Source organism: Morus notabilis, unplaced genomic scaffold (genome assembly GCF_000414095.1).
Source record: "Morus notabilis unplaced genomic scaffold, ASM41409v2 Scaffold226, whole genome shotgun sequence".
NCBI lineage: Eukaryota > Viridiplantae > Streptophyta > Magnoliopsida > Rosales > Moraceae > Morus > Morus notabilis.
Window position 1 is genome coordinate 21329 of NW_010358750.1, and position 21964 is coordinate 43292.

Consider the following 21964-nt stretch of genomic DNA (forward strand, 5'->3'; position numbering starts at 1 on the left):
AGCTTTTATGGTATCAGAGCAATAAAAATTAACGTGAGGTTGAAAGGGGCGATGGCCGAAGTGGCGACTGGAACAAGCAGAGGTGATGGGTCTGAAGTTGCTTCAAGAACTTCTAACCCAACCTCTACAATTGTTCCCACTGCAAATCATGAACACACATCCCTACAGATTACTTCTCATAAATTGAATGGCAGAAATTTTCTTCAATGGTCTCCAAATGGTCATTCATGGTAAAGGGAAGATCGGCTATTTGGATGGGACTAATAGCAGACCGAGTATTGACGATCCTACCTATCAGACTTGGGATATTCAAAACTCCATGGTAATGGCTTGGTTAATTCATTCCATGGAGGATTCCATTGGTGACACCTATTTGTTTTATCCAACAACAAAGGAAATCTGGGATGCTGTTCATCTAGCATATTCTGATTATGCAGATACATCTCAAGTTTATGAATTGCGGAACCGTGTTAGAAATATGACACAAGATGAACGGGATGTGACGCAATATTTCAATGCTCTCAAGAAAGTGTGGCAAGAACTGGATCTCTTTCACGTCTGTGAATGGAAGGATCCAGCAGATGCGGTTCTCTATAAACAGATGCTAGCAAAGGAGAGGATTTATGATTTCTTGGCTGGACTCAACCGTGATTTGGACGAGGTTCATGGTCGCCTACTCGGGATGAAACTTCTCCTACCCATTGAAGAGATTTTCGCGGAAGTAAGACGGGAGGAAAGCCGAAAGAAAGTTATGCTCAGCAAATCTGCCCCACCACCTGCGATTGAGAATTCAGCCTTGGCTATTCGAGGACCAAATTCACGTCCAAAACAGAAAAATACAGCCTGGTGTGATCACTGTCAGAAGCCATACCACACTAAAGAAAAGTGCTGGAAACTTCATGGTAAACCTGCCAATTGGAGTCCACAATCTCGTGGAAAGGATGGAAAAGCATTCCAAAGTTCAAATGAAGGTGAATCAAAGGGGTCCAACAAGTCTGTTACACTATCCAAAGCACAAATGGAACAACTCTGCAAGATGTTGACTAACACAGCGATTCCAAGCACTTCACTAGTTGCTCAAAAAGGTAATCATTTGTCTGCATTGAGTGGACTAAAGGATCAAGGTGAGCCATGGATAATAGACTCTGGTGCTTCTGACCATATGACTTGTTGTGAAAAGATTTTTTGCTCATATTCTCCGTCACCCGGTAATCAAAAAGTGAAAATTGCAGATGGATCTTTTTCTGTTGTTGCTGGTATTGGTACCGTGAAAATTAGTTCAAATATAATTTTCAAGTCTGTGTTACATGTACCTAAGTTGTCTTGTAATCTTCTCTCAATAAGCAAGATAACTAAATATTTGGATTGTCTAGTCACGTTTACACCTTCTATTTGTATGTTTCAGGATCGGTTTTCGGGGAAGAGGATTGGCAATGCTAAAAAATTCTCTGGTCTGTACTACTTCGAGGACGATCTTTCCGTAAAGGGTCATATGGTCAATCATAATGTCTCCCTTACTCGAGAACAACAAATCATGCTCCTACATTGTCAGCCAGGTCATCCAAGCTTTCTATATTTGAAACACCTGTTTCCCTCGTTGTTTAGAAATAAAGATTCCTTTCAATGTGATGTTTGTGAACTTGCAAAACACAAACGTGTCTTTCTACCTCCCCAACCTTATAGGGCTTCAAAACCTTTTGTTCTAATTCATAGTGACATTTGGGGACCTTCCCGTGTTCGTAGCATTTTTAATAAAAGATGATTTATTACGTTTATTGATGATCATTCTCATGTTTGTTGGGCGTACCTATTAAAAGAAAAATCTGAGGCAGAGCAAATATTTCAAAATTTTCATTCCATGATCAAAACGCAGTTCAATGAACATATTAAAATTTTGCGTACTGATAATGGAACAGAATATTTTAATTCTATTTTAAATCAGCTTCTCACTGAAAAAGGCCTCATTCATCAAAGTTCACGTGTTAATACACCACAACAAAATGGTATTTCAGAACGTAAAAACCGTCATTTGTTAGAAGTTGCTCGTGCTTTACTATTCAATTCTAATGTACCAAAGTGTTTCTGGGGAGATGCTGTACTCACAGCTTGTTATTTAATAAATCATATGCCAAGTAGGGTTTTACAATATAAGACTCCATTGAAATACATTGTTTGAATATTATCCTGAGTCACGTGTTTTTTCCGAACTTGATCTTAAGATTTTTGGGTGTTCATCTTTTGTTCATAATCATGATCCTAATAGAGGCAAATTAGATCCCCGTTCTCATAAGTGTCTGTTTTTGGGTTATTCTTCTACACAAAAGGGCTACAGATGTTATTCTCCGGAAAAACGAAAATATTTTGTGTCTAGAGATGTTACCTTCTTTGAAAATCAACCATATTTTACAAAACAGGACACACAAGGGGAGCAACATCAGTTTTTTTCGACTTTCTCCACCCCAGATATCTCGGACTTGCACCACAAAAATTCTGAGAATTGGGAATATTTTTGGGACTGTATCCCTCCTAATCAGGGGTCATCTATTTCAAATCCTCATCCCAATTCGAATTTAACTCCCAATTCGGAACCTATTCCTCAAATAATTCAGCCCAATCCAAATCATTCGGTACCCACTCCTCAAATTTCTCCATTTTTTCAGCCCAATCCAAATCATTCAGAACCTACTCCTCAAATCTCTCCATTCTCTCAGCCAGGTTCAAATGATACGGAACCTCCTCCAAAATCTTCCCCTCATCAACTTCCGAAATCTGTGTCAACTTCAAATATCTCTCCTACAAATATGGATATTTCTTCCGCACCAATCTCCTTTTCCCCAGATATCTCTCCAACAATCCCACCTTCTAATCTAGATGTCTCAAATTCAAAAAACCTGGAAAACCTGCCGCCTACAAGTCCAGAAAAGAAATCAGTAAGGGGATATATGATTCAACCGATTCCATTAATGACCTACAAACGGAAATATCTGAGAAAGGGGGAAAAAATTATGCCTCCAGTAGTTCAAACTTCAAAGGTTTCTGCGGCTAGTCAAACCTCTAAACCAAAATCAGATGCTGAAATAGACTTAGCCGAACTGGATGTCCCTGTAGCTCTTCGAAAGGGGACGCGATCGTGTACACAACACCCAATCTCTAACTTTGTGAGCTATAATCACCTATCAAATTCAGTTCAGGCCCTGGTTTCCAATCTTGCAACCACCGAGCTGCCGAAGACAATACAAGAAGCATGGGGGAACCCTGCCTGGAAAAAGGCAATTTTGGAGGAAATGCAAGCTTTGGAGAAAAATCAAACATGGGAAGTGGTTCATAAACCCAGAGACAAAGCTCTTGTTGGGTGCAAATGGGTGTTCACAGTCAAATATAATGCAGACGGGTCAATTGAGCGCTACAAAGCAAGATTAGTTGCCAAGGGATATACGCAAACATACGGGATTGATTACCAGGAAACATTTGCCCCGATGGCAAAAATTAATACAGTAAGAGTTCTTCTCTCACTTGCAGCCACTCTTGATTGGCCTCTCCAACAATTAGATGTAAAAAAAATTCGTTTTTGAATGGGGATCTGGAAGAGGAAGTGTCTATGGACTTGCCTCCTGGATTTGATGATGAAACACGAAATGGCAAGGTATGTCGTCTAAGGAAATCGTTATATGGCTTGAAACAATATCCGAGAGCTTGGTTTGGGAGATTCACTAAGGCAATCCTACAACATGGTTACAAGCAAGCTCAATCCGACCATACACTCTTCTACAGGCAGCGTGAGAGTAAGATTACTATTCTGATTGTGTATGTAGATGACATGATTTTGACTGGAGACGATTTGGAAGAGATGGTAAGAATTAGAAAGAAACTTGCTTCCGAATTTGAGATAAAGGATCTTGGAAGTTTGAGATATTTTCTTAGAATGGAAGTGGCTCGTAATCGTACTGGTATATCTGTTTCACAGAGGAAGTACGTGCTTGACCCACTGAAGGAGACAAGAATGCTAGGCAGCAAACCAGTGGACACGCCGATTGATCCGAGTGTTAAGTTGAAGCTAAATTGGGGACGAGGCCCTGTTGACAAAGGTCGTTATCAGCGCCTGGTGGGGAGGTTAATCTATTTATCTCATACGAGGTCAGATATAGCATTCGCAGTGAGTTGTGTGAGTCAATTTATGCACTCTCCATTAGAAGATCACATGGATGCTGTCTATCGGATTCTCAAGTATCTGAAAGGGAACCCTGGAAGAGGATTGTTTTTCAGGAAAACAAATAATCGGTTAATTGAAGCATTTACGGATGCTGATTGGGCTGGCTCAGTAGATGATAGGAGGTCCACATCAGGATATTGTTCTTTTGTTTGGGGTAATTTGGTGACTTGGAGAAGTAAAAAACAGACGGTGGTAGCAAGAAGTAGTGCAGAGGCAGAACTGAGATCGGTAGCACACAGTATCTGTGAAGTTCTATGGTTGAAGTTACTGATGGATGAACTGAAAATGCCTATAGATAGACCATTGAGGATCTTCTGTTAGGCCCATAATTACTTATGTTAGACGTGGGAATAAGAGGGCAGGGGCAGTTTAGTCTTTTGGGTGTTCTATGGATTTAGGGCTTTAGTATAAAGAGGGCATTAGCAAGTAATTAGGTTTATGCTGAGTTTTGTCAAGTTATTAGGAATAGTTAGGCGTTTTGGAGAGATTGACCTACCTCTCGAATTGTAGGTCAGGATTTGTCTTTCAATTTACTTGATTAATAATAATAAGTCCTAATTCAACCCTAATCTCAATTGATTCTTCTCTGAGTCCTATCATCTTCTGTGATAACAAAGCTACCATCAACATATCACACAATCCAGTGCATCATGATCGAACCAAGCATGTGGAAGTGGATCGGCATTTCATCAAGGAGAAAATAGAAGATGGAACGATTTGCATGACATATGTGCCAACATCGGATCAAACGGCTGATCTGCTAACCAAGGGTTTGTATAGGCCGTTATTTGAAAGACTAGTAGATAGATTGGGAATGTATAACCTGTATAGTTCAGGTTGAGGGGGAGTATTGGGAAGTCAGTTACGTTGTACAGAGAAACCTTAAAGTTAGCCTTAAAACTAGGAAGTTAGTTTGTAACTTATTTTTGAATTCATTAGCCGTGTACATCTATATGTAGGTCTGTAATATATTTTTGAAGAATAAGAAAGAAAATATATTCAGCAGCAGTGCTTTTATATCAACTATTTCCCTTATGTTAGCTTATATATATATATTAGAATTTGCTGAAAATTTTTAGCGGGCAATGAAAATGGTTTCCCCCCTACTTACTAAACTCTTCTCGGGCGCTGAGGGCAGAGAAATTTTCTTTCTGCACGCTTAATCTCCAAAAGTTTCTTACGCTGAAGGAAGAGAAAGAAGTCCCACTTGAATGGCCCTATAGTCACCCAAAGGAAAAAATCACAGTAGAAGCAACACTCGAAGCCCTCTCCTCAGCGCGCGAGAAATTTTCTTCCGCTGAGGGCAGAGAAACAAGTCCTGTGACGACCCTTACTTCTAGTCATCATTACTACGTTCATACTTAACTCATATCTTAACATTTACTACTTTAAAACTACAAAGCCTTAATTTTATGCAATATTTTTTTTTCTTCCTTAAGAGTAAAATAGATACTAATATACTTTGGCAGAATAAAATTTCGATCAGTATTTCCTAGTAAAACTCGAAAGTTAAAAGTACTTTTTCGAAAACATTTTAAACTTCTTAATATTACATAATCCATAGATAAAATTCTTTTAAAAGTTTGAAATTATTTTTCCTTAAACGTGGTCATGTATTTAACCTATCGCTTGCATACCAATATCGTTCATATGCCATTAACATAATATCATTTTAGATACATTAAACATACTTTGTGACTTGAGGTTGCTATGCACAGCCTCGTTGTCTCGTACACTTTACTTTCATTATATAACTTGTCTACATTCATAAAACATTATTTACTTTATACAGATAAGGCTTAGTAGCGTTTTCAAAACACGTGCTGCATCCATTACCCACTTGCCTACATCCCACTACTACATCCTTTGCTGCACGCCCAGCATACAGGTTTTAGGGAACCAGTGGCTTACCCGTGCTTCCTACAACACGAACAAATGGGATGAGCTTTCGCTCAACAAGTAACAACAGACCACAATAAGTGCAATCAGTAATGCATACCTATATATGCATTCATGTGATACACCCTAGCACATTTTCTAAACATTTAAAGCATTTATCATTCTACGCTTTCTTTTCTTTCATTCATCGTGTCCTGCTTTCCTTTTTTTTTCATTTCATCATGTTATGCGTTCTTTTCTTTCATTTCATCGTGTTACTTCTTCTATAAATTGGGTGAGAGCATGCAGATGAGTTGCCTAAAGTGCTATGGGCATATAGGACGACAAGCAGAACAACGACAGGTGAAACACCCTTCTCTATGTCATATGGAGTTGAGGCAGTATTACCTATCTGCCCACCAGTCAAGTAACACGGTACTACGAGGTCAAGAACCAGGAGGGCATGAGTTTAGAGCTCGACTTGTTGGAGGAAAACGCACAAATGCTCAACTAAGGCTCGCCGCATACCAGGCCAGAACTAACCGATATTACAATCGCAAGGACCAACTTAAGGTGGGAGACCTTGTCCTTCGAGTTGTGATCCCAAACACAAAACTTAAGAACTCTGGGGTGTTAGGACCAACTTGAGAAAGACCTTACAAAGTCAAAGAAATAGTAGCAGACAGATCCTATCGATTAACAGAACTGAATGGTCAGGACACCAAGCACACATGGAACGCTGACCAGTTAAAGGTTTATTATCCGTAGTCGAGGCTACAATTTTTAGCTATTACCACTTAGGTAGGTTTTAATTTGTTAGAAATTAGCATAAAAGTATTTTGCTCTTGTTTCTACTTTCAAAACAATAAAATTTAACTTTAATTCTACTCAATGATCGACCAATTATGATTACTACTTTGAATATATCAACTACTACTATACTTATCGACGGTTGCAACAAACTATCGTACGATAGGTTCACAAAACCAGTCTTACAGGGGGTAACTAGGCCAAAAAGCCATCCCCATCAATAAAACTCGACGATGGGAAATGTCATGACCGGAAAATTTATCGAAGAAATTATTTTATAAGATGAAATTTTTTGGAATTCTCTGTATTATAAATACGAGTTCTTTTATGATAAGTATTTGTTGATATTAATACTGAATAGCAAAGCATAAGCTAAAAGTTAGAAATTTCTGAACTATGATACAGTTACCGAATTTCGGACTGTAATCAAGAAAGAGGCTCGCAATGTTGTGTTAATCCCATAATAGGACAAACACATGAATATTAAGTTTAAGGAATGAAAAAGAATTGAAAAACATCAATTCTAGGGTTTTAGGAACAATCGAAACGAAGAATGGACGAAAAAGGGGTTCGGAAGGCCGAACTGAAAAAATTAGGATTTTCAACCGATTAGGGTTGACCGAGTCAAAATTTGTTGACCAAGAGTCGACCAATAGATCACTCTTGAAAAGTTATTCATGGTTGAGCAAAGTTGACCAAGTTGACTAACTGTCCAAAAAACGTGGGTAAAATACGCACCGGATAGGAATTAAACTTAACCGAAATAAAATAGGTATTAACAATGAATGGTTGATATTTAAAGTGATTAAATGATGGAGGGCTGAGATTAGGACACATGGAAAGGGGAAGGATGGCTGGCCAAGACTTAAGAGAGAAGCAAAGAGTGGTATTTTGATATTTTTGTAAAAAGGACCCTAGAAAATGTCAAAATTGCACATTGGTCCCTCATGCTTTTTGGTGGTCGGTTTTTAAAAGGAAAAAATACAAGAAAAGTGTCCATTTTCATGCAAGAAAACAGAAAGCATCAGCCAAAGAGAGAAGAAAAAAAAAACCCCCAAAGTGAGAAAAACAAGTTCTACTCGAAATCGGCTAAAAACCACCGTAAATTAGCGTCACCAAAACTTGTTCTTCATTCTTCTAAGGTAAAATTTCAAATTTTCCCCTCATATTTCATCTTGGCTGCACGTCCATGAATAGTAGAATCCATGAAAAAATTTTGCTAAGAATAATGATGGGCGTATGGTTATGAATGGTACCGAAAAACCTAACATTTAAAGGTTAAATTTTCAGTTAATGGATTATGTTTTAGCATTTTTGTTTATGAAGAAATCTTGTGGAACTCTAGAGATTTTGATGTTTATGATGATAAGGAATGAGAATGATTATAAGATGTGTTGGAAAGATAGAAATCACAGATAAAACGAGCTATGGTTAGCTCAGGAAACCCAAAAATTAGGCGGAATTCCGCCGAAATTTAGTTAGAAAATTTGAACTAAAACCGGTTTCAATGAAGAATAGGAGGAATAGGATGTGTAAAATAGGTTGATTAGGTGATTGAAGATGTGTAGAAACCTAAAACGATGAAAATTTTCAGTTTCGGACCAAAAATGAAAACTGGATTTATTGACTCGGGAATTGGAATCTGGCGCTGTTTTGGTTAGAAGACCAAGATAGAAGCTTAATTTTAAAAAGTAACTAACATCAAGTTGAAAGAAATTTCGTTCTGAACAACTTTTGTGAAATAACGTTTTTCCCAAAAACGACCTTAGACATCAATTTCAGGCTGAAGGAAATGTTTTCAAACATATCTTCCCAGTACAACACACACATACACACACACACAGATATATATATATATATATATATATATATATATAAAATTTCTAACTTCTTCTCACTTTTATTTTTATCTTATATATATATATATATATATATATGTATAAAATTTCTAACTTCTAGTCACTTGATTATTTACCTTTTCTTTTTCTACGAGATTATTTCAGTAAACATTTACAGGAGATAAATGATATAATTCAACCTCTGTAATTTCTAATTAATTTTCTCTGTTTAAGTCAGTAACGCGTGCTCTTTTGTTTTTGGCATGAATTTTTCCTTACTGTTTACGTTTTTATACGATATTTTAGTGACACCTATCATTGCTTGCAAGTGAGAAATCATTGATAAAGAAACGGCACATGAGGTTGACAGAAGATATCCTCAGAGAAAACCCAAGTATCTGTACCTATGATGCTCCATCAATTAATGAACGTATGGATCTGAAAATTGTGGAGATGCCAAAGCTTGGTGAAAGCGCAGCAATAGCGTCCCTCAAAGAGTGGGGCCAACCGAAATCAAAAATTACCAACATCATCGTCAATTCCACTTCTGGAGTGGACATGCCTGGCGCCGATTATCAGTTCATCGGGTCGCTTGGCCTCAATACATCTGTCAAGAGAGTCATGCTCTACCACCAAGGTTGCTTCGCCGGCGGCACCGTTCATTGCGAAGGACTTGGCCGAAAACAACCCCGGCTCACGTGTCCTCGTTGTTTGTTCTGAACTCACCATCCCCACTTTCCGCGCTCCCTCGGAGGATGACAGTGCTTCTCTTGTCGGCCAAGCAATCTTCGCTGATGGTGGGTCGGCTGTAATCGTCGGTGCCAATGTGCCAGATGAGGGCTCGGTCGAAAGACCATTGTTTCGGCTTGTTTCAACTTCAGAAATTATTCTTCCTAACTCAGAAAACACAGTAGGGGACATTTACGTGATTGTGGACTCACAATTGTATTATCTCCGGAAGTGCCGAAGATAATTGGCAAAAACATTCAGACATGTTTGGAAGAAGCATTTACCCCATTTGGAATTAAATATTGGAACTCAGTGTTGGGTTCCACATCTTGGAGGGGCTGCCATTCTCAGGGAGATTGAAGAGAAAGCTGGGCTAAAGAAAGGGAAGCTTAAGGACACCTGGAACGTGTGGAGTGAGTATGGAAATATGTCAAGTGCAACTGTGTTTTTTATATTGAACCAGATGAGGAAGAGGTCATTGGAGGAGAAAAAGAGCACCACTGGTGACGGATTAGAGTGGGGAGTTCTGCTTGGGTTTGGGCCGGGACTCACAGTGGAGACAGTGGTGCTGTGAAGTGTCCCCATTATTGCGTAGATTGTAGAAAATGGTTTGTAATTTTTTTTTCTTGAGAACAAGTGTCTTTGTCCTGTGTTTCTTAATATTTCAATTTTGTGATTCTGAAAGCTTACCATGTAAGATCTAGAAATTACTTGTGTTAATAGAGAAAAAAATAAATCCCAATGAGAACAAGAATGATGGAAAGTACTGGGAAGGATCCAGAATGATAATGATTGATAAAATCACAATAATAGTCTATAAGTTGTTTGGTTAAAGTTGAAGAGAGTTGAAAAAATGAATGTTATTTATTTGATCAATTACTACATTATCTATTTTACTAATAGTTTTTTGGCAAGTAGAATAACTTTCTATAAATTTGTAGAAATATTAGTCTATGTAGACCGGTCATTCTATCTCCGCTCTTCCTCCTCTCTTCCCTTAACTACTAAACAAGGAATTGGGCGTCTCTCTCCCTTCTCCGTCTCTTCCTCCTTACGCTTCAGCCTTCCACATTGGAGCCTTGAGAGCGTTTGGTACAAGAGAATGATAATGGGAAGAATGTTTGTTAATTTTATAGCAAATATAGTTAACGAAAAAGGTTATTTTTACCCGTCTCCCAAATCTAGAGCACGGTGATAATTGAAACGACAATAAAGGTTTGAGAATGAAAACATCATTGAAAAATAATTTTAAAACGATGACATGAAGTAAAACAACAAAATAATTTGAAAACGACACTACAAAAGAAGGGGCTTTTGACAACTTTTAGTTTTAGCGTTTTTGAAAAACCGCTATTAAAATCTATTTTGCTTGCATTTAATAGCGTTTCAAAAAAGTTTCAAAAAATTTATGTTCTATATATATATATATATATTAAAAAACCATAAAATATTTTGGCGGGTTGTGAAAGTAACTTCCCTCCAAATTTCTACTTTACTCACAAATGTTTTAAAAGACGCGCGTAATATTGAGTTTAATGACACGTGAGAGGCGCACGCGCAAAACTGTTTGAGGAGAATTAAAAAAATTGCCACCATCTAAAACAAAAAACAAAACAAAACTTCAGGGGGAACTCAATGTAAATGATCCTGAGGAAGAATTTTTTCCACACAACGTAAAACCTCCTCGTTCGTGCAGCAAAGGACTTCTCCTCAAATTTAAGTTTCATGAGTTTTTGAACTTTGGGTCATTGTTCTCTTTGTTTGTCTGTAAAAGTTAGGGTTTTGATGTTACTATAACCAAGGTATGGCTTTGATTGTTTCGGCCTCTTTCTCCTCAAATTAATCGCGCATCTGGTGAAGTGCAACACTCCCCTCATTCAAAATTTGGGTCTTTGATCTATTGAAGTTTGGGTCATTCTTCTCTTCGTTTCTCTGTACAAGTTTGGGTTTTGAAAGAAGATACCAAGGTATGGCTTGATTTTGTTCGGCTTGTTTCTTGTCGAATCTCAATTTTCTGCTCTACTTTTGCTTCGATTCTCTTGGTTGCATCAATTCTGTTGTGATGATTTGTTTGTTACTTTGAAATTCGTTCGTTGCGCAAGAAAACTTCCAATTTGTAGGTTAAAAAATTTAGTATTCATGTACCAAACATAAGCTTTTGTTGTATTTATGCGAACAGTGTGCGTGAAAGGAAATCAGATTTTAAATTCGCTACAACAGATTAACTTTTGATAACTGTTAGTTATATATATAAACATTAGAATTTCTTTGGGCGGGTATTGAAAATTGGTTCCCCAAATCTCCAAATTCCCGCTCCATTCTCCCTTTTTTTTTCTCGGCTTGCTACCCAAATTCCCATACGATGTTGGATTCCCCACTCTGTCGAAGAGCCATTTAGCTGGCCAAGGAAAAAAAAAAAAAACCCTAAGTCGAAGAATTATTCCCCCCAAATTCCCAAATTTCCTGCTCCATTTAGATTAGGAGGAGAAGGTTCATTTATATTTTTCCCCTTTTCGGTTTTTGGTTTTGGTATTTGATTTTTGATTTTAAATACAGTCTGAGACTCGAAAGAAGTCAAAAGTCAGATTGGAAAACCCTTAGCAAAGCAAGCATAGCGCTGGAAGCACTACTTGAAATCATTGTTTAGTTACAAATGGATGAACGAACCCTGGATCTGATCTGATCTAATGGTGCTCTGCTCTTTAGGTTCGAGCTAAGGTATGTAGATCTTTTTTAGGCCTAAACTATCATTTATAGACTAACTTTACTTAAGTTAGTCAACCTAATTTATTAAAGATTGTTTTTAAAATTTTGTGAAACGAAAATGATACAAGAATGCCCTGTAAACTATTGGGGGGAAGATAGTGAAATTCAAACAACTCAAGGGAAAGGATCCCTTGGATCCTTTGTTTTAGGTGACGCTAACAAAGAGGTCTTGAAGTAGTCCGATGGCTGAACGGTTTTATGATAGGCGCGAAAGGACTGTAAGGGATTTCCCTCATAAGCTCTTTTATTTTTATAGAAATGATGCAGAGAAGGCTGTTTCAAGAGAAAAGTAATGGTGGTTGAAAGGCATTCTAAAAAGAATGAGTCGTCTTTCATATGATTTTTGGTCTCTAATAAAATTTTTGGTCTCTAGGAGAAAAGTAATGGTGGTTGAAAGGCATTCTAAAAAGAATGAGTCGTCTTTCATATGATTTTTGGTCTCTAATAAAATTTTTGGTCTCTAGAGGTTGTTACTGTCTGAAGGTCAGGTTGTCTAGTTTTCTGAATTGGGTAAACCTTTGCACATTGAATACTTGAGATATTCGTAACATGTCTTTGTTGTACTTAACTAAGGTCAGAGTTAATGTTTTTCTTTCATTTGTCTTGATTCGTGAAAGGTTGCACTGTCTTCTTATGTGCCAATACTCAGGTTTCAACTATAGACTTCTTTCACTGTTTAGAAGAATAATGTTTTATTTCATTGCAAAAATTTTATAAGTTTTGTAAACCTGTATTTTTCTTCCTGATGTCAGAGCTTTGTCATGTTACTACAATCAGTATTTGTACATTAGAACTCTCACATAATTAGTACATGGACCAATAATGCAAGTAAAAGTTACACTGTGGGACAAGCTGAACGTGCTCTTGTATGAATATGAAAATATTGAATTGATTCTAGCATGAAACAGACCTTTTTTTTTTTTTGTTTTGTTTCTCTGTCTGGTTTTATCTCAATAAGTTTTCTTAATGCAGGTCAGAACTGCTCTGGATACTGTGAAGCAACTTATAGCAGAACAAGCTCTGGATTCTTTGCCTTCAGATAAGTAGGCATTTTTCATTTATATCCTTTTTCTTTTACATTAATGGCATCTTTTTACTAACAAACATCCCTGACCCTTGCCAACATATGTAACCAAATAATCCAATTCAGGCATACTGACATACCTATAACATTTATTGTTTTGAGATGCCTACAGTTTTGGATCTCACAAATCTGGAAACAAGATGTTCCATGAAACACTGAACACAAGCCGTTCTTCATTGTTATTTTTTAAGGGTTTTTGTTTTTGTTTTTGTTTTTTTTTTTTGTGTATTTTTTTTTGGGAGTTCTTTGTTGTGGCCTATGATTTTTTTTTTTTTTTTGTTTTAAGCAAAACATTATATGATTGTGATAGCAAGTTTTTTTCTCTTCGGGTTTAAATGTAGGCAATGAAGACTCATGCTTTCTCTAACTATCTACATAACAATACATGTAAGATACTCTCTGTCTTACAAGTTTGACATTAAATTTTTGCCTAGTGCACCATTAAAGTCATGTTTCCTCTAACTCATTGCAAAACATATGTAGATGTGGCTATGTAGTTGTGAATGGTGTAACTAGCTCTTGCTTTATTTACAGGTTAAATGGTGGAAGATTTAGCTGAGTTTGATCATTGTTTTGATAGTGGACTACTTTCTTACAGGTTAAACAATGGAGATGACTTTTTTATTGAAGCATTTTGTCAAGATGGAAGGATTTACTTCACCATTTCATTTAGCTAGACATTTTAGATACTTTGATATCTCTAGCTATTCCTTTGTTTTCTTTACTTGTTTTGAATGTTAAGGTTCTGGACAAATTGTGTGACTTATGTTGTAGACATGATCTTATTGCCAACTTGTTGGATACTGAAAACAATTGATACGTTGAATGTTTTTATGTTTTAATTTGAATGTTCCTATTTAGATGTAAGATGTTACTCAGAATTGCCATCTATTTGAATGAACTCAAAAGGATATTAATATGATAAAAGTAGATAGGACGTTAATATGTATTACTTTTACTATTGGTAAAATAGATTGTGATTGACTTAAAAAGCTACAGGAGTATGAACATAACAAGGGAGAAAAGCTATTGATCTGTACCGTAACAACGCAAAATAGTTGTAAGAGGCTGAAAATAACATGTCTAAAACACTATAAGACCTTAATTCTATAGCATTTCTCATATCGCTCTTAGAACGCTACGTTTTTGTAGGACTTTTAATAGCGTCCGATGTCTTAACGCTCCACAGAACGCTATTGGTAGTGCTTAATAGTGTTTTTGGTTAGCTATTGATAACGATATTTGTTGTAGTGCTCCTTCATGCATCTCCAAAGCAGCAAGTTATGTGGAACCAAGACTACAGGCCACATGCTATAGGCATTGCTCATAGTACCAAAAGGATTAAATCCATCGGATGCCAATGCCAATCTCACATTTCTTAGCTCATTTGCAAAATCAAAAAATTCTGTCAAAATTCTTCCAAGCCTCAGCTTCTACTGGATGTCGCAAAACACCTTTAGTTTTATCACGATCAACATCATGTCATTTCATATTTTTTGCGGTACGGGTTGACTAGAATAATTGTTGTAAACAAGGCTTTAGCCCAAAATACCGCAAGACCTTGTGAGGAATCTTTTTTCCTTTAGTCTTCTTATTAACCCAACGACTTGTCCAACAAACTGGACATGCTTCTAAGTTCGCATTTTCTTTTCAAAACAAAGCACAATCATATTTGCATGCATGAATAGACTCGTACCCCAAGCCAAGTGCACGCAAGTATGACCTAGCCTCGTAATGTGAACCTAGCATCTGTCCCTCTTGGCATTGCTTTGATAAGCAAATCAAGCAACATATCAAACGACTTATTAGTCATTTGTTTAGAGCCTTCACATGCATTAATCCCACTAAGAATGTCAACACCGAAAAGGTTTCACACTCAGGATACAATGGTCGTTTCATGTCATCAAAAAGGTAATCAAACTTCTCAGCATTAGCTCTATCTCCAGGAAATTCAGTAGCAACATCATCGACATCCTCCACATCATTCTCAACAATATCATGCAACAAATCATGACAATCATCATTCTCAACATCATTAACGACTTCATCAATCTCAACACCTTTACCCACTTCATCATCATCTTCCCCTACGTCAACAGCTTCGTCGAAATCTTCGCCATGATAAACCCAAGGCGCCAACTTGTATGTTTCTTGCATACCCCGATCTAATAAGTGAGCCTCCACTACTTTGAAAAATTGCCATTTTCCATTACAACAATCCTGACATGGACATCTAAATCTTCTCAAAAGTACTTAAAGTATTTTTAGCTCTTTCAAGAGACGATTTCACCTTGTTCGATATTTATTACACAACTGATTGCGCAATTACGTCCTACTCTTGTCAAATGACATTCTAAACTATCAAAGGCACCTATTTGTTAGCAATATTAATTAACACAAAAACAATAATTAAATGAAATTACATCGAAGCAAAAACAAGCATAAAACTCAACATTACTACCATATCTAAATCCATATCCAAACATATTCAAACTTGCTCAACTACATAATCTAACTCATATTTATCAAATATTCACCATATTCCTAGCATAGGCTCCTTCCTCAAGTTCCAAATCAATATTCATCATCTATCAAATCACCCATAAAAGCTTTAACTTTTACCATATACACACTATATAATAAAACCACATCATAACACTAACCAATAACTAAAAGCGATTGTTACAAGTTCATTCCATAACCAATGATAATAATTCAAAATTATTGGAAAAAACATATCTAAATACAAACATCCTACTAGAGTGAGAGTGCAAAACTAAATTCACAACAATAAAAGAAGCATATTAAATCATTCGATTTTTTTTTCTTCTTTTTGGAACATTTCCAATTAAACTAATCCAATCAACTCTCATAACTTTATCATCAATTCCAATTCACATTCACTAACATAATCAACTAAAAAAATCACAAAATTAAACAATATCACAAATTACACAACCGAAATCCCAAATAAAAAACACACCATAATTTAAAAAACTACAACTAAGTTTCAAGGTTTCAAGATTCATAAACATAAAACTTACTTAGAAATGGTAGCAAGGAAGGAAGCAATGCAGAGGGACGGCGACTGACTCCGGCGGCTCGGCGACGGTTCCGGCGACACTCCGACGAAGCTTCGGGATGATGAAAAGAGGAAGGGAACAAAAAAGATTGTGGAAGAATGAGAAATAGATGAACATTTGGAGGTTTTGAGAGTGTTTAATCAATATTAGGGCTTAGATCTCAAGAAAATGGGGAAACAGGGTCGGGTTCTAGTCTAGAAAATGGGGAAACAGGGTCGGGTTCTAATCTAGAAAGAAAACAGGAATTAAAATAATGAGATTAGAATTATTTTTTATTTACGTATATTTTTTATAAGAAAAAATACTGTAATAAATCATGAATCATAATTCGAATCAAAAAATAAATTCTCTAACTAAACGGGCTTGAAATTTTTGGAAAAATATAGAAGAAGAAGCTCAGGCAAGTTTTGCCCTTCGAGTAGCCTATAGCAGCACAATTTATCGCCGCTACATGGTTTTATTCATTTTTTTGCTTTTTAATCTCTGAATATCGAATTCTGATAGAAAAAATTTTTTAAAAAAAAGACTATAACGGAGAAAATATTTGCCTGTACAGAAATTAATTGTTACCACAATAAACGCACGTATTTCAAACGTTATTTGGAAAAAGTGAAATAAAAATTGCACATGTAACGTATAATATTTTTGTCGCTATATATTTTTAATTTTCTCTTGAAATAAACGCATGTATTTTAAATATTTTTGAAAAAACAAACAGAAAATGCAATGTAGAGGCGAAAAAAATGGTCAGAACAAAAGGTTTTCTAAATCTGTTAATTCCCTCCTTCTCGTCACGTGAAATAAGGGACGCGACTGTAGTTACTGGTTTCAGGGGCGAATTTTTTTGCCACATCAAATAAAGAGGTATAGACTTTCTTCAGATAGTGTTAATCACCTTTGACTGTGTTTAGGGGTGAAAATATATGCCGCTATTTAGCTTTTTTGGTGCGATTTTTTTCGTCACTAAAGTTCTGATACTTAATATGCCTAATTCTAGTAGTGCCTTATAATATAAGATTATAAAAATTATGATTCAAAAAGTCAAGATCATAATAATTATTTTTGTCAAATATTAACAAATAAGAATTATATAAGTGAGATGTGTAAGTATATATATATATATATATATATATATATAATACTTTTGTCCTTAAAAATATTTTTATTAATGGGTGATTCAATAATGAGAAACGTCATTAAAAAAAAAGAGTGTGAAAAGTAGAATGGGATTGACGGGTGTCAATAGACACACTATTTATAAAAGTGCAAAGGAAAAATCAAGAGGGTAAAAGACTACAAACTCTATTGGTTAATAATATGTGCTCGGTACAATTATATGCTTTCCAAAAAAAAACAAAGAAAAAGAAAAAGAAGCACCAAAAAAAAAAAAAAAAGCGCTACCTGAAAAATTGACCAATAGATGTCATATATTATTATGTCTCAATTTTCAATGATTCATAAAGAAGGGTGCAATTTGAGTAAAATAAACATGCATACATAATTAATAAATCATGGTAATTTCATGACTAAACTATGAAAAAAAAATATACGAACTTTTCAAAGTAACCTTGTGCAATCCAATATAAAGTACTTGTGCTAAATAATGAATTTTCACAGGTTCAATTATGTGTTTAACAATGTGAGAAGTGAGAAAAATGGGTGAAAAGTAACCTGACATGTGAGGGGAAAAGAAGAAAATGGTGAAAAGGTTATTTATTTATTTATTTTCAAAATTTTCAATATGGGGGGGCTCACATGTTTTCCACGTGTCGATCATACGGTCAATATTACTGAAAACCTTAAAGAGATAAACAAGCGCAAATAATCGTAGAAGATTTTAGAATGTTAATTTTTGTTTAAAAAAGTTTTAGAAGGCTAGGATATAAATTCAGAAAACAAATATTGCCAACCTAAACTCCAAGCTCATGAACTAAGTTGGGGTCATTTGCTTTAAATCACCCTACTTGTTATTTCAATCTTCCTCAATCGTTCATAAACTGCACCACTGGCTAAGGCTCAAGCTCCACCTATGGCCAAACATAGAGAAGCTTCACATCAACATGAATAACTGACAATTCAATACAATAATTTTCAAGAAAAATTTAACGTTATCATAAGCTCATGGTCTAATCATGTTGTTGTAATTCTCATATTTCCTCCATCTCTCAACTCATTTGCTTTTGGTACGTTCTATTAGTTCAGTTTCTATTTTTAAGTTCCACTACTGATTTGAACATCAAAGTGCTAATAGTTTATTTTGCACGTTCTCAATCTTTAGCAAGCTACCAATCCTTCTAGGCTTATATATCGGTGATCATTGATCTCCCTTACAATACATTTTTTTTAACAGTTCTAGATGTTCACCACCTACAAAAACAATGACCAACAATTATTAGTAATCTCCCTTAATTAGGTTTCCAAAGGTGCTCCTGATCCATTAGAAAAATTTGTAAAGCACATCCCTTACACACTCGTTAGAGAAAATGAAGTTAGGGTTGAGATTGAGTCCATTTTCAAAGTCTAGTGACAAAATATTTATCAAAGATATGTGGTGTTGAATTGCTTGACAATGCTAGTGTTTGATAAGCGGTTTAAGAACAAAGATAGTGAGATAAACCGACAAGAGATGAACATTTAGCCTAGGGCTCTTCATAGGATGTGGCCAGGCCCTTCGCCTTGAAATATGTATCTCTTAATTGGCCTAATTAAACAGAATATAATGAAATTTACATAGAAGAGCTAGGATAAGCATAGGATTATCGCTGTTGTCTCTATTCTTATACCAAAAATAATTGAGAACAACATCAATATTGAACACCACAATCAATAGAAAATGAGTCTTATTTACGAGTCACATATTATGAGATTCGTTTTCTGTAGTGTTGGACAATAGTTCTTTCTGGTATTGCTCTTTTTATACAGACACCACTACAAGTTCTACATTATTTTGGGAAACCAGATTCCGGAACTTAGTAGTTTCTATTTCTGATTTTACATTTCTTAACACCACTTTAGGCATATAGACACAATTACAATCTTGCTTAATTGGATCCTAGAATTGGGCTTCGGCTGAGTTGGTGAAGAACACAAGATTACAACATAAGGCCCAAGAATACCTGGACCGTTTAACAAGAGCCCTATGCTCTTCCATTTTGCATAACTACATTTCTCATGTGCATGTGTATGATTGGAAACTACCCTTTGCCATGTACACTGTCTGTACTAAAATCTTATTGACACTTTCATTCCAATACAGCCACATAAAAAAGGCCATCTTATAGACTCAAAAATGCTTCTTGATAAGTTGATTAGTCGATGTTGACAAGTGCTCAGGGGTGCTCACCACCATTAATAATAATAAAAAGGATTCTATCTATTGGCCCCGATGCTCACAACCATTCAACATGTCAATATCGACTAAATGTGATCATACTTATGACCTCAAATTGCGAGCAACTTCTTTAATTAATAATCTCTATCAAGTGAGAAAGCTGTACTTCTACTCCTATTCAGAATTGGGAAGGGCAATTTAGGAGCACTTGGGGAATTACTACTAGACCTTATAAAATGTACTAATTAAAAACACTATAATTAGGTTCATAAACCATATTTATATGATATCAACATGGAATTTAGATCGTTATAGTCTAAGTTACACTTGACAGAAAAAATGAAACGAGTTGGGTACTAAAGAACTGTTAGACTTGGAAGGGAGGGGCTGAAAACGTATTATAGGCGTAGGTTTAAGAATTAAGAACAGGGGCAGTTTGGTAAATTGACAAGGTCATTAGTGGGAGACTGAGTTTAAGAAGGTTGTTAGGGGAAGATTAGGGTTTCTCATGCATGTTTTGGAAAGTATTAGCAGTAGATTAGAGATTATTGGAGAACATAGTTACGCAAAGTAACAATGTAAAACAGAAAAAATTGTTATGGATGAGTTAAGGGTACTAAAGAAAGTCAGTATGTTAAGTAACGATTTAAAGGATGAAATTCTATCAGTTTGTTTATATATATATATAATAAAAATCATAAGAAGAGCACAAAAAATTCATGGATAGATCGACCACAAGAACCTTTAGGATGAGATAACATCCTGACCCATAAGTGGATCCTATTAAATGACAATAATTTTTTTAATTTACACGCTAATTGAATATAAAAGAATATAAGTATGATAGATAACGATCGAAATAATGAGATTTAATATGCGCCGAGTGCTGAAGAATAAAGGCACGCTAAGTTACTTGAATAACATCTCCTACATTGACCACTATGTTGCCTTGAGAGGGAGTAACGGGAATCCATTCCTCGTTCTTGCGAACTTCTAAACCTCCAAACATCATCTTGGATAACAAAGCTAATGCAATTCCCATCCTCATGTTCTGCAATCCCATTGTTCTCACTTTTTGTGGCCGAAAAGTAACGAAGGGCCACCAAGAAATCCCATTGTTCTCACTTCAGAATAGCCCCACTTGCAGGTATTATCAGCTACAAAAACTTAGAATGTTTGTAGATGATGAATGTTCTCAAACATCGGGTTATAGCAAAATCTACTAGAACTCAAAATTGTGTTCATATATGATTATACAGAAACATTCACCATGAGTAAAATGAAGCGTCTTTTTTTTTTTTTGGTTAGTATGATTTTTAGTCCTCGATCTATAGGTTAAATCTCATTTTAGTTTTTAATTTTTAAAATGTTTCAAAATGAATTGCGGGTCTATGAAATTATTCTAAATTAATTCTCTTGTCTATTTGACTCTTAAAATCTTGATGGCAAAAGGTACACATGACCATGTGCAGTTAAGAAAAGGTTAATTTTTGTATTTTTCTACTTAGGACAAGAGTACTAAGAAGGAAACCGTGCATTTCTTCATAGAGATTTTAATCGTGAATAGACAAAGAACTAATTGGAGGCAACGTAGTAGTAACGTTTTAAAAATCATAGATTAAAATGAGATTTGATTATATTTCGATGGTTAAAAATAAAATTAATCCTTTTCTTTTCACCTTGTTGGGATACACTTATGCCATGTTCATTTTATTAATTTGAATCACAACTCATATTTTTGCTACAGTATTTTTTTCTCATAAAACTTCAGATTTAACCTTTTTCTGTTACGATGTTTTCTTTCACATAAATTCACTTTTTAATTTAAGTTCTCAATTCGAACAAGCAAAGTCTAAAGTTTTCTATCGCAGAGGAAACGCACCTGAATTCCAGTGGATTGTGGGGGTACACATTGAAATCAGAGCATGGAGGGAACATTAACAAGTACTCATTCTTATCTTGTGAGTGTTGGGGTTGTTTGTTAAAACCAGCAGGGAGAGGTAGAGGTGTCAATTAGGCCGGGCCATCCATGGACGGCCCGGCCCAGCTCGCTACAGTATTAATTCGGCACGGCCCGACCCTGTACTATTATGGGCTTGGTCGGCCCCGCACGCCAGAAGGTAATGGGCTAGGCCTCATATTTGAAGCTTGCGGCAGGCCCGCCAAGGCCCAAGCATGCAAAGAGCCAGGCATGGCCCAGGCACGCGAAGGGCCAAGACCGCGACATGAAATTTT

General features: G+C 35.9%; 1 long non-coding RNA gene and 1 pseudogene across 2 annotated transcripts; both read left to right on the top strand.

Annotated features, from left to right (window-relative positions):
- Positions 1–3598: 3598 nt before the first annotated feature.
- Positions 3599–10214, top strand: LOC112090640 (annotated as a pseudogene).
- Positions 10215–11107: 893 nt separating this feature from the next.
- LOC112090638 lies at positions 11108–14417 on the top strand. 2 transcript variants are annotated; one of them, XR_002901744.1, is made up of 5 exons: positions 11108–11432; positions 12022–12183; positions 13204–13274; positions 13657–13702; positions 13914–14417. It is a non-coding gene; the product is annotated as an uncharacterized LOC112090638 (long non-coding RNA). The 2 variants fall into 2 exon arrangements; XR_002901745.1 differs by lacking the exon at positions 12022–12183.
- Positions 14418–21964: the final 7547 nt, after the last annotated feature.